A 13,094-nucleotide genomic window follows, 5' to 3' on the forward strand; every position below is an offset into this window, starting at 1 on the left:
AAATGAACTGTTTATTTTTGATCCAATGGGTTAATAGATTAATAGGTTAATGAGTTAATAGGTTAATGAGTTAACAAGTTAATGGGTTAACAAGTTAAAGGGTTTATTGGGTTGGGTCAACTCTCACCCATTTTGTTTTCAATTAAAAAAACCATGAGTAAACCACCCAATTCTAAAGTTTGATAGAATTGAAAAATCATGAGTTTCTCAAAAGTTCAATCATTTATTTGGTGGTAAAATACGTTTCTCGCCAAAACTGCAAAAACGCGTTTTTCTGCCAAAACCGCAAAAAACGTATTTTTCCGCCAAAACCGCAAAAACTCGTTTTTCCGCAAAACCGCAAAAACTCGTTTTCCCGCAAAACCGCAAAAACTCGTTTTCCCACAAAACCGCAAAAACGCGTTTTACCTCCAAAACCGCAAAAACGCATTTTTCCGCCAAAACCGCAAAAACGCAATTTCCCGCAAAAACGCAATTTCCCGCAAAAATGTGTTTTCCCGCCAAATCCCAAAAATGTGTTTTCCCTCCAAAACCGCAAAAACGCATTTCCCCGCCAAAACCGCAAAAACGCATTTTCCCGTAAAAACGCGTTTTCCCGCAAAAACGCATTTTCCCGCAAAAACGCGTTTTCTCGCAAAAACGCATTTTCCCGCAAAAACGCATTTTCCCGCCAAAACCCAAAAACGTGTTTTCCCTCCAAAACCGCAAAAACACATTTTCCTCTAAAACCACAAAACACGCTTTCCCGCCAAAACTGCAAAAACTCGTTTTCCCACAAAAACGTGGTTTTCTGCCTAAATCGCAAAAACTTGTTTTCCACAAAAACCACAAAACGCGTTTTCCCGCCGAAACTGCAAAAACTCATTTTCCAGCAAAAATGCGTTTTCCGCCAAAACCACAAAAAACGTTTTCTCATTTCGATCAACTTGGTCTTAACTTAAAAATAATTCATTATAAAGATGTTGGGTTGATGGGTCAAACATTAACCCATCTAACATATTTAATTTAATGGATCATCGGTCAACCCAACCTATTTATTAAATGGGTTGGGTTGACCCATGACCCATTAACAATAAACTCATTTGGGTTATGGGTTGGATTGACCCATTTGACCCATTTTGACACCCTTAAAAGGAGATATCAAAATATAAGTATGTATTTTCATATGATGTATAATTTAATTTAAACGATATGAAATATATATATATATTAACATAAACACCTATTAAAATAAAATTATTTATTTATATGATTTTATAATCATTATATCTTATTATAGAAAATTCTTTTAACTTTGATCACAAAAGTATATGTGAGAGTTTTAATAGTTTTAGTAATTTATACTCGTTTTGAAAAATTTAAAATACAACATATACAAAAAAATCTAAATTTTTATTATATGATTAATGTAATTGTGTAATTTATTATAATAATAAATAATTAAACAAAAATGATAGAAAATATAGAGATTGTTAGCAAATCTTTATTGTTTAAAATCATTAATTATCATATATATCTTAATCACATTAGGTAATTGCGTATGTTTTATTTAAGAAAATAATATATAATCATTTCAAGTTGATAAATGAATAGTGCATAATGGACATAATATATATATAACATTCTTTAGCAATTTAATTTTGGACTAACAAAATTCTCAATTGATTCTTAAGCCGGCATGTAAGCAAAATTAGCATTTTAATTATGTGACAATTCAGCATGACATTTTTTTAATTAGTAAAATCTACATGTTATAACTTTTTAAATGTTTCTCTATTAATATATAGGGGATGTTTATTGTTTTGGTAATTTCTAGGGAACAATTACTTAACTCTTCATATCAAATCATAATAACATTTGTACAATTTAAACAGAAAATAAATACAAGTATCTTTTGGAATAATTTTGGGATCTATAGACCAACAGACAAATATCAAAATTGACCAGAAACATTGAAAAATCTTATGTTAATTATTTGGTAACTTGCGACAAAAATATTAGGTAATTATAGAGATATCTGCTTCTAAGGCAAATATCTTATATTTATAAATTTGCTTCCTCTTTTCTTCTTGTAGACAACTAACCCCTCACCCCACCCCAGGCCCTAAAAACAATGGTGAAGGCAAGCTTGTTTCTAGTTGCAATACTTTCTAGCTTCATGGCCATTACATCTCTTGCACGGCCATACCCGACTCTTGATGCACAGGTTTTAATTTTATGGTGAAGTTAATTCTTAATAGACTTGGAAACTGATTTAACCTACCATGTAGACCATTTTACACACTCTTTCCATTTTCTTTTAATTGACGTTTTAAAATCATTGTATCAATATATTTGACGCTTACAAAAAAACTATGCAAAAAATAATGACCAATGGACTTTTATTTACCCTTGTGTCGTTAACAAATTCAAGTTTCAAAGTGCAATACGAGAGATGATATTAAATTTATTAAGAATGGTAAAAATGATATTGTATTAATGCCTTAATCTGGGTGAAAATCATACAACTTCATGTAAAAGAAAACAGATTATAATTCATCCAATATGCTCAAATGTTCAATCTTAAAACTTAAGTACCAAATAACTGTGTTGTTCAAACAATGATATATAGAGTAGGTTCAGAATTAAGAGTAGGGGAATTGTATCCTACATGCATCAAACAAATTATAATTCATCCACTAACTAAAAATCATATTTTTTCAATATACACTGTACACATTATAGATTATTTTCATATTACCCTTGCAACCAACCGGTGAAACCTACTAACAAAAATAACTAAAAAATATATAAAAGACTTTTAGCCACATCTTCTAATCCATCACCACCACCTCCACGTCTCTACTCCACCATCTCTTTCCAATGTCTCTCTTTCTTCAGATTATAAAAAAAATCATACATTTTCTTATGTCACATAATTCTTCTCTTTCAATACTTCACCAAAAGAACAATCAATTGTTCTAAAGAAGAGACAACGATGAAGTCATAGACGGTGAGCACACACAATAACTCTTTCGTTTTTTTAAGAAAATCAATTGATTCTAACAATCATGCTTTTGTTTTCATATTCTGTTTTCGTTTCTGTTTTTGTTTTAAAGATCCAGTGGTGAAGAACAGACAACGATGAAAGCGTAGACAGTGAGCACACACAAAAACTTTTTTTACTCCTTTTTTTTCTTAAATCAATTGATTCTCATAATCATGATTTTGTTTACATACTCTGTTTTCGTTTCTGTTTTGTTTTACAGATCCAGTGGTGAAGAACAACGACGGCGAATCAGTTAAAGCATCATCGTGTCGGGAAAAAGAGAGGAGATGAAGATGATCTCTATATGGTGGTGAACGAAATGAATATGTATCAGCCTATCTAAAAAAATGAATTAAAGAAGATGAATTCGTTGTCTATACTATATTTGGTGAAATGAAGTATAGTATATGTTTTTAAGTATAGCTACTTATGTACAGTTACCATACTATTTGAGACATATTTTTATACTACTCCTTAAAAATGTAATAATATGTCATGTTTTTAAATTTGATAGGTCTCTTCTTTGTCAATTTGTGTGATTGATTGTAATATGAAATTCATTTTTCGAGTGTTGGACAAATTTGATTATTTGGAACATTCGTTTACTATACTACTTGGACTATATATAATATAAGATATGCAATATGCTAACCAAGTAAATGTGATTTCAAGAGTTAAATCTTGGAAAACAATTTATAGATTGTATTTGGGTTTATAGGTTCCTGCCTCGGGTTTAGATTTACTAAGTAAATGTTTGGGTATAGTAAACCATATTATATACATTATATTTGGGTTTATACTTCCTTGATTAGGGTTTAGCTTAATCTATTTATTTAGGTTTAGGGTTTAGGGTATATTTGGATTAGGGTTTAGTGACTAGAATGTAAGGTTTAGTATTTAGAAGGTGAGGGGGTATGGTTGGGGTGAGCATTAGCTTCTTTCATGCAATCATAGATATTTTATAGTTTCACCAATATGTACGATGTCATTTATTTTGATCCATTCTATTTGGGTTTTGTGTTTATATTTGAGTTTAAGGTTTATATTTTCGTTAGGGTTTAGTGATTAGAGTTTAGGGTTTAGATTTACTAAGTAAAGGTTTGGGTATAGTAAACCATATTATATATATATATATATATTCTATTTGGGTTTATATTTTCTTGATTAGGGTTTAGCTTAATCTATTCATTTCAAGTAAATGTGCTTTCAAGTGTTTAATATTGGAAAACAATTTATATATTGTATTTGGGTTTATAGGTTTCTGCCTAGGGTTTAGATTTACTAAGTAAAGGTTTGAGTTTAGTAAACCATATTATATACATTCTATTTGGGTTTATACTTCCTTGATTAGGGTTTAGCTTAATCTATTTATTTAGGTTTAGGGTTTAGGGTGTATTTGGATTAGAGTTTAGTGACTATAACTTAGGGTTTAGTATTTAGAAGGTGAGGGGGTATGGTTGGAGTGATCATTAACTTATTTCATGTAATCATAGATATTTTATAATATCACCTATATGTACTATGTTATTTATTTTGTTTCATTTTATTTGGGTTTTGTGTTTATATTTGGGTTTAGAGTTTATATTTGAGTTAGGGTTTAATGATTAGAGTTTAGGGTTTAGTGATATGAACCCGTCAATGTCGTAGTGTCAGTCTATTCTATTCAATAATTGAATAGTAAAACATTCATATAACCTTGCTACTAAAGTCCTCTGAATTATTGAACGAGAACTAAAGTTTAGTTCCTCGTACACTCTAAAAGTACTAAACTATATCCACCATGTAGTATAGTATTATGAACCTGGTGAATGTCATTATTTGGAAACGGGGAAAACTGTTTATATCTCGGATGTGGATTGACATTTTCAAGTTAGAGTTTAGTGTTATCATCTGGGTGGGGGTTTCAATAACTCATCCTCGTTGCTCCGTCACTTGTATTAGTGATATGAACTCATCCATGTCGTAGTGTCAGTCTATTCTATCCAATAATATAGTAGTTGAATATCCATATAACCTTGCTACTAAAATTTATTTCACAGTACACTGTAAACGTACTATACTATATCCACCATATAGTATAGTGGTATGAACCTGGGTACACTTGATATTTGAAAACGTGAGAAACTGTTTATATCTTGGATGTAGGTTGACATATCCGGATTATATTAGAGATATTCAATTTCTTAAAGAATAGTAGCAAGACATTGTAACTTTACCATATTACATCATCTACACATTTGTCAACATCAATACTATTAAAATGGAAGGAGTCCTAAAAAATCTACTTACAAAAGGTTGTTGCACCTATTTATTTTTTAGTCCAACCTATAATATACAACTAAAATATTTTAAACTAACCCCTATTATATAGCAATTAGCAACCATATAATATCCTCTAACGTTTAAATAAATCTCACCCAGTTTAATAAGATCATGACTATAATATATGGAATGTTTCAAATGGTTATTTTGCTTAAATCATCTTCCTTCAATTTAACGTATATACATTTGATATAAACAACACCGAAGTTTCAATACGTAAACGTCATTATCATATATACTATCGTCTTCCATTAGATCAAAATTTTCTTACGAGATCAACTTTTGAAATATAAATGAGCCATGTCTTATTAAACATTATTGATCAAACCTCAAGAGTATTTTCCACCCAAAATTTTATAAAATGAATCAATGAATTTTGCTAGGTCTGTAGTTCTTAGACCTAATAAGGTATTTAGAAGAAAAATATTTGGGTCAGATCGATTTCTTTCGGATCTGGATGGTTTCGGCTACATAATTCAAATACCTATAAAATATTTGTTATTTTTTTGTACGTAACGGGTATGAATATGTTCAGATATTTTTTTTTTTTCCGTCAAGGTTTTTTTTTTTTTATTATTATTGCAAAACGAAAAACAAACAACAAAAGCCCGAACCCAACAGTACTGGACCCGGGCCCAGCAATATGTTACAAACCAAAAGCCCACAAACAGTCGGGCAACCATTCAAAACATAAAACGGGCCTGCAGCCCACCTCACTCAACTCGAATATGTTCAGATATTTAAGATTCAAATTATACTCAATAAACATAAAAATACTCGAAACACGAAAAATATCCAAAAATCTAAACAAAAACCCGAAAATTTAAAAAATACTCAAAAGACCTAAAATTTTACCCAAAATCTGATCCAAGGAACCAAATAATACCCAAAATTGTATCTGAATATCCAGAAATATATTTTTAAATTTTGAATTTTTACTCGAAATCCAATACTATAACTGGAAATTCAAACCAAAAACTCAAAAAATATATGTATACCAAAAACATATCCAAAATACACAAATATATCTAATATACACAAACATTTTGGGTACTTTGGCTCTCAAACGGGTTTCGGGTATGTCTCAGACGCGAACAGAGAACCACATTTCCAAAAAAATATGTATTTTTTATGGACCCGATGTTAATTAGTATTTTCGAGTTGATTTTGGTTTGATTTTTCGGGGTTCATGTAAAATGCCCATGCATAAGAGAGAATTACGTAAGATTTATACAGAATTCTAAATAAAATAATTCATGAATTATATATATATATATATATTAAAATAATTATTTTATATAATTCGACTTTATAACATAATAATGTAAAATAATCACAAAATACTAATTCATATCAAAAAAATTTATAACAAAAGAATCCGCGCTTGAAAGCGCGGGTCAAAATCTAGTTTATTCTTTAATGGAGAACGACATCATTATATTTACACAAATGAATGAACTACACCATTTATCAAACTATTGTTTTTCTATTATCCTCTACATATTTACTGAAACAATAAAACATATGTGGTTTGTATGCGTATGATGTGGCCTCATTTAATTTGGGTGATGTTGTTTGTATGTGTGTGATATGGCTTCATTATTAACCATATTTAATTTAATTGATGTGGCATTACCTTCTTCTTTTCACCTGCTACTTGTACGAGAGAGGATTATAACCAGATTAAAAGAGACATAATTGTTACTTACTTAATTATATCAAAATTATAAGCATACACTTAATTTCACTTATGATTTAAGTTCTTCCGCAAATAAGCCCTTAAGAGTATCGGCTCTATTCCGTAAACAACGGTTTCTAAGTTCTTCTGCATTAGTGGGATGTGGTGTACTATGTTCTGCTTATTGAGCCTTTAGTTTTGTATGGCCTCAAACCCAAAATTAATGTTTATCCTGACGCTTGTTTTAACTGCTTCCATAATTGTATAAGAAACTCCTGATTTACATGTTTCTGTATTACTCAACATCATTTTTTGAATGACTAGGAAGTTTGTAGCCCGTACATCATTTATCGGTTGCATAGCATAAACTTAGTAATTGACTAATTTCAAAACCTTGTGCAATAGCTCATTTTATATATTTCTTCAGACTGGAGGCGATGACTTGTCTTGATAAAGCTTTGCATTGTGAGTTGAAATCCAAAGGAAAGCTCTTATAGCAAAGTCTCACTTGTCTATGTAATCTGATAAAATTCTGTCCAGTTTCCACTCTGGCAAACCGTAATCTGATAAAATTATGTCCAGTTTCCACTCTGGCATGTCTAGGTAATCTTCTTTTAGAGTATCTTGGGTAATGAAGAGGCATCCGAAACACACTTGCTTCATCGTTCTTGCGATTTCCAGCATTCATTCTTTTCCTTTTTATGTTTTTATGGGTAATGAAGAGGCATCCGAAACACACTTTTTTTTTTATGGTATTCATGTTAAATTCATACATTTTCTGAGTTTACATGTTGCTAAGCAACTTTATTACAACAAACACAATACAACCCAATACAAGAAGAACAAAAAAAAAAGCCATCAAGGTGGCCTCGTACAAGAGAAGCAACACTGGAGTAGCGAAGGCTGGACTTGGGGGGAAGCTTTAATGGAGAGGAGGCGGTCCCTAACTTGGCGATCGACAGCAGCACAAATCATCTGGGCTGAGGAGGACCTGGAGCAAATAATTCTCATGTTCCTTTCCTTCCAGATCAAGTAGATGGTGGATTGGAAAATGAGTTTGATTATACACCGAAACTGAGGTGAAGAAGAAGCTCTGGGAAAACTTATCCAAGCTGCAGCAGAATGAATATCAAGCGGTGGGTTCGACCAAACTCTGCTTGCGAAGAGAAACCAAATACTACTTGAGAAAGCACACCCGAAACACACTTGCATGAGTTAAGTTTATTTTCTTCTGAGGATTGAAACTATATAAGGATATTGGAAGTGGTTATTTACGTGTGAGTTTTTGTCGCACAGATTGGTTTGTTTACCTTCTCATTGCCTTTGTTAAACGCATGAACATGTGAATGGACGGATTACTACTGGATTGCTCGGATGAGTCTTGATGATTGGCATTTACTGAACAAGTTTGTTTTTAAACAAGAATTGGATTGTCGATATATATATACGTTCTTTCAGAATACACAATCTAATAGCTCCTCTTATTCTGTTATTTATTAATTTTATCATAAAACTCCATGTCATACATGCATGGTATGTTTTCTAAAATCAAGTAGCTCCTGCGTCTTCAGGCTATGCCAAAAGATGATTGTGTACATCAATTAAAGAATGCATATATATATATATATATATATATAAGGCTTAAACTTTAAGAAACAAAAAGTATATATACAAGGAATGAAATAAGAATCCTATATATATTAATTGAGAAACATTTAAAAAGTTATAACCTTAAGTTTGTAATAATTAAAAAAAAACCGGCTTAGATGTCATTTAATTCGGATATCAATTTTGCCTATGTAGCAGCTTAAGAATCAATTGAAAAAATGTTGGTCCAAAATCTTATTACTAGGGAACATTATATTAACTCAAAATATAAAAAAGTGTATATTATTTCCTTAAATAAAAGCTACGGAATTACCTAATATGATTCACATATATATGCCAATTAATGATTATGAATAATAAAGATTTGATAACAATTTTTGTATCATTCTTCATTTTTGTTTAATTTTATATTATTAAAAGAAATTAAACAATCACATTAACCATATAATATAGAAATTAGATTTTTTCTTATATGTTACATTTTGAATTTTGTAAATGACTTTAAATTACAAAAAATGTTAAAATCCCTTTGGAAATTTTGCGATCAATGGCTTAATGTTTTTGTTATAACAAGATACAAATGATCATACAATCGTATTAATATGAATTTTTATTTAATAGATATTAATATTAAAACACATAGGGTGCAACTCGAATGCTATTTTGTGGAATAAAACTATTTGGAATGGATCATTCCACATGTTTTCATAAAATGTTTACCAGTTATCATGAAAAGTTTTTAGAAACAATTCCATATATTCCATTTTTGGAATGGAACAAAAAAATAAATCCTTTGTAAATATTGTTCCTTTTATTCAGGATCATAATCCTTCATGAATGAGTGGAATGCCATTCCAAAAATATTTTCAGTTTTATTCCATTTAATCTATCACTAGGTTAAGACCCGCGCCTTGCGCAGAATGAATATTATATATATATATATTATTTTATATATTATATGTTTATAACATATTATGAAATAATAAATATATATTAAATAATTAAAAAGTCATTATCTACTAGTGTGAACATACAAATAAATTTTATAAGTCAAAAAAGTATTTTTTCTATTTGATATGATATATAATTAAATTTAAATGATAGTAACATATATATGGTTGATTCTAATATTAATATTTATTAGATGATGGTTTTTGCTCATATTTCTTTATATCATTTGTATCTGTTATATTATAGCAAAAAATCTAAATTAGTGATAACAAAATTTTCACTGTGGGATTAAAAATTTAAGTAATTTATAATATTTTAAACAATTAGGTTGTCAATATTTTTTCAAATTTTTTATCAAAAAAATATTCAAAGTAAATTTCAAAATTAAGATATTTATGTATTTTTATATGGTATATAGTTTAATTTAAAATGATACATATATTTATATATCTTTTATTTTTGATACTTATTAAATGAGACTTTCAACTTATATTATTTTTTAATTATCTGTATCATGTCATAACAAAAGTTTTAAATCATAGATCACAAAATTTTAGTGTGAAACTTTTAACAGTTTTAGTAATTTATACTCGTTTTTAAAAATTCAAAATATAATAGAAATATTTTTTTTTAATTTTTATTATATGGTTACTATGATTGTTTAATTTATTTTAATATTTTAAAATTAAACAAATATAATTATAATACACACTTATTTTTATCAACTCTTTATTATTCAAAATCATTAATTGTCGTATATATTTTAGCCACATTAGGCAATTCAGTAATATTATTTAAAGAAATAAGGAAGCACATTAATAATGTATTTATTGTGGTTTAATAAAAAGCTTATTATATATTTAGATGGACCAACCTATTTCTCTAAGGATTCTAAGAATCATTCGAATAATGACACGTGTCTACAAAAAAATGTTGCAATGCTGCTCAAATAATATATAGGGGATTCCATTTTTTCTTATTCCAAAAATAATCATTCCTTTAATTCATAATATTCCTTCTATGAATAACCAGTTACACCCATAAATATGTTAATTTTGAAATTTGCACTGAAAGAGTATTGAGACCTTAATATTTTAATTTTGAAATTTGCCGAGAACAGTTTTAATGGGCCTAAACAGTTTTAATGATTAACTAAACTGATCACGTACATAGTAAAATATGTTTTGGTTTAAAAATTTGTTGCATACCCAAAATCAATATGAACCATTATTATTTTTGTTCAAAATTTTGTCGTAATAAAAATATAGGGTTGGACAAAAAATCTGAATCCATAAAAACTAAACCAAGGCCGATCCAAAGAATAGTACTGAACTTTAACAAAAATTTGTTAGATATCCGAACGGGTTCAAAATTTTGGTATCTATAGAACCAGAACCAAACCCGATCCAAACTGTAATATTTTAGGTACCCGAATAATATATCTGAACAAGATTTATATACTTAAATATATTAATTATTTTTAAATTTAATATCTAAAAGAATATACAAAATATATAATACGTTTTTAAGTTGTCCAAAATACTTAAAAATATATACAAATAGTTATAAGTACATGTTTAAAATAGCTAAACAATGCTTAAAATACCTAAAATACTTAAATTATCTATTGATTTCCTATCCAAATATTTAAGCTAAACTAATTTTTATGTTAAGTTTAAGTATTTTGGCATATATTATTCAAATTTATATGTTTTATATTATTTTTATTTTTAGTTTTTGAAAACTTTAAAGTATATATGAACTTTGATTTTTGAAAAAAATTTAAATAGGTTATCTGAACCGAAATCTGAACCAAACCCGTGAAGATCCAAATCGAACCAAACCCTCAAGGATCCGAATCAAACCAAATGATACTCGAATATGTCCACATCTAATCAAATGTAAAAAAAAAAGTTATTGATAATAAAATGTATATTGTTTATAATATTTGAGTATATTATAGTTTTTAAAAAAATCACTCCACGGAGGGTGCGGGTAATTATCTAGTAATATAGTAATATGCTGTACCTTTGATTAGATATGTTTCTGCTCTTGAATGATAAATTATAATTGATGATGACAAAAATTGTTATGATTATACTTTCCAACAGTAAATAACACTGTACCTAAATCTTGAACCTGCGCAAATAGTTCAAGAAGTTAAAGTTTGGCTTATCTCAAAACCAATTAGGAACTGGTTGATATATTTAGGTTATTATACTAGTGTCGATTTTCTAAGCTATCAATGTGAGGTTTTAACCAATTGTTTTCTGAAACAATGACTTTATCAGTCAACCGAATCACATCTATAGGACCGATAATCAAACTAATTCTGATTCTATTCTAAATTTGCTTTCATCCTAAATTTTCAGCTTGGTTGGTTCATCTAAACAACCGACATAGGATGTAAGAAAAAAAAAATTCTCGACTTCTTGGCAATTCTGTTCTATTTACAAAACAAAACAAATCATGATACGACAAAAGCAGTGATAGCTAGCTCAGGTTCTTGTGTGCCCTACAAGATGAGTCACTTTGTCTCATGGCCTGCAACGTGTAATTATAAATCATTGAAGCAACCCTACTGGCTAATTTCGCCGACGTACCTATGGACCATAACTACACTTCTTTTGCTTCCAGAAACTTCTTCATAAACTCTTGGCTTAGGTTTCGTCAGAAAATTAGCGGTACATATTGCGCCACGTATAGGGCCACCACACGTGATTTATCCTACGTGGCTACTCTCGGTTTCCAAATAATGATACGTTTCCGCGTTTTTTCGAAAATTTCTATACAACCCCAAACTTATTGCTACTTTTGTATCTCACCCCCTATTATATCATCCACTTATAAACTCTCCTTGCTAATCACTCGTCAGTGTAAACACGGTCGTGTCTAAAAACGCTTTCTAAAGGGAAACCTATATTGAGAAAGATTACAAAATTTCATTTTAAGTAAAAGTTTTGGTCCACATACTCCAAAATAAATGTTTACTTGGCTATCATATCTCTACCAATATATATTATATTCTCAAGAGATATTTACTTGGCTCACATATTTCTCAAGATATTCCATATGTTTCTCTATCAAAACCCAACAACTCTGTGATAATTGCCTTAAAAGTAATCAAGATAGACAAATCTTTTTTTGGTAAATCTTACCTTTCATTTTAATTGTTACTCATGATTTGTCATGAAGAAAAGTAACCATCATGAACAAGACAGACATATCTTCCCTTTCATTTTAATTGTTACTTAAGAACAAAAGTAACCATCATATCTTATCTTATGGTTATTATAATTATGCGTAAACCCTCAATCTTATTTTTGTTTGCTGTTAAACTTAAATTTTAGTTTTCAATACATATTTATCTTTATCTTTTTTTACAAAAAAATACATATTTATCTTGACCGTGAACTAATTTTTGCCAAATCTTATATGTTAAGAAGTTACAAGTTATGACATCAGTATTTTTGAGATCAATTTTTATTTTTTTACATGTCTTATCGA

At 29.2% G+C, this 13,094-nt stretch overlaps 1 long non-coding RNA gene across 1 annotated transcript; it reads left to right on the forward strand.

Moving 5' to 3' along the window:
* Positions 1–578: 578 nt before the first annotated feature.
* Positions 579–6,172, forward strand: LOC103841469. The gene is made up of 3 exons (XR_627817.3): positions 579–2,992; positions 3,099–3,138; positions 3,249–6,172. It is a non-coding gene; the product is annotated as an uncharacterized LOC103841469 (long non-coding RNA).
* Positions 6,173–13,094: the final 6,922 nt, after the last annotated feature.

This window comes from Brassica rapa, chromosome A09 (assembly GCF_000309985.2).
Source record: "Brassica rapa cultivar Chiifu-401-42 chromosome A09, CAAS_Brap_v3.01, whole genome shotgun sequence".
Taxonomy (NCBI): domain Eukaryota; kingdom Viridiplantae; phylum Streptophyta; class Magnoliopsida; order Brassicales; family Brassicaceae; genus Brassica; species Brassica rapa.